Source organism: Hevea brasiliensis, chromosome 11 (genome assembly GCF_030052815.1).
Source record: "Hevea brasiliensis isolate MT/VB/25A 57/8 chromosome 11, ASM3005281v1, whole genome shotgun sequence".
Classification (NCBI taxonomy): domain Eukaryota; kingdom Viridiplantae; phylum Streptophyta; class Magnoliopsida; order Malpighiales; family Euphorbiaceae; genus Hevea; species Hevea brasiliensis.
In genome coordinates, this window is record NC_079503.1 from 82,228,390 (window position 1) to 82,229,851 (window position 1,462).

General features: G+C 35.1%; 1 non-coding gene across 1 annotated transcript; it reads left to right on the forward strand.

The window, feature by feature from the left end:
• Window positions 1-347: 347 nt before the first annotated feature.
• On the forward strand, window positions 348-454 carry LOC131170792 (small nucleolar RNA R71). The gene has a single exon (XR_009141558.1). It is a non-coding gene; the product is annotated as a small nucleolar RNA R71 (small nucleolar RNA).
• Window positions 455-1,462: the final 1,008 nt, after the last annotated feature.

Below are 1,462 nucleotides of genomic sequence, written 5' to 3' on the forward strand. Positions count from 1 at the left end.
CCTCTGCATAAGCCACTTGTTGTGAACTTCCAGATGATGATGATGAACTAACCAACATACTCAAATCTTCCATCTTCTTAGCTAAGACATTTGTAAGTGCATCAAACTTTGCATTAATCATATTGAATGGATCAAGGTCATACATTCCAGCAGCTTGCCTCTTCTGAGTTGGAGCTGGTCCTCTTGGACTACTCCAAAGATGAGTATTCTTTGCAATTTTCTCCAATAGCTCATAAGCTTCATCTTCATGCTTCATAATAAATTCTCCTCCTGTTTGAGCATCAATAATCCCTCTAATTGCAGGAGTGACATTGGTGTAAAAATTCTGGTTTATCATCCATTTCGAAATGGCATGATGTGGGCATTGTCTCTCTAATTCCTTCCATCTCATCCATGACTCATAGAGAGTTTCATCTTCTCTTGGTCTGAAAGCTGTCATTTGATTCCTCAATTCTTGAGTTTTTCCAGGTGGAAAATATTGTGCAAGAAATGCATCAGTGAGTTCCTCCCAATTTGTAATGGAGTTGTGAGGTAAAGAATCAAGCCAATCCAATGCTCTATCTTTCAAAGAGAATGGGAATAGCTTCAATCTTGCTGCATCATCAGACACTCCAGGTTGTTTTTGTATATCACAAATCATAGCAAACTTCTTTAGATGTGTGTGTGGATTTTCGGAAGGATGTCCCCCGAATTGGGAATTTTGAATCATTTGAAGAACTCCAAAATCCATCTTGTAGCTATTTGCATCAATTCTTGGTCTTGCTATATTTTCTCTCAAGTTATCAAAACGAGGAAAAGCATGATCCATCATACTTCCCCTAGGCACATTAGCATTTATAACCTCTTCACCTTGGGCTACATTTTCATTGTTTCGATCATTTCCATCATTACCACCAATTCTGATTCTTTCATCAGCCATGTCTGCTTCAATTTCAGCTGCTCTTCGTGCTTCTTTTCTTCTTCTGGTTTCTTTCTTATTGGCTTTACAAAATTTCTCAATTTCAGGATTAAACAATAAGGATGTGTCACTTGTGCTTCTAGCTCTTCTCATAAAATATTAAAAATACCTGAAAAAAGAACAAACAAACACAAAATGAAAAGATAACAAAGATAAAACTAAAAACAACTAAAATAATCAAGAATTCAATCTTAAACAAACAACTCCCCGGCAACGGCGCTAAAAACTTGATGTGGCCCAACCGCAAGTGCACGGGTCGTACAAGTAATATAGAAAAGATATCGTTCCCACGAGGAGTTGTGTTAATGATTGAATTTTTGATATGAAAAGTTGACTAAATTGAACTATTTTGAAAATTAAAGCAATAAATTGATGGGTATTGGAGTATGAAATCTATATGTGCAAAATTAATAATCTATTCAACTATGTAATGATTTAACTAAATTTGCATCAAATTAAAATAAGCAAATTCAAATATGACAATATTTAAAATGGCAAGTAATT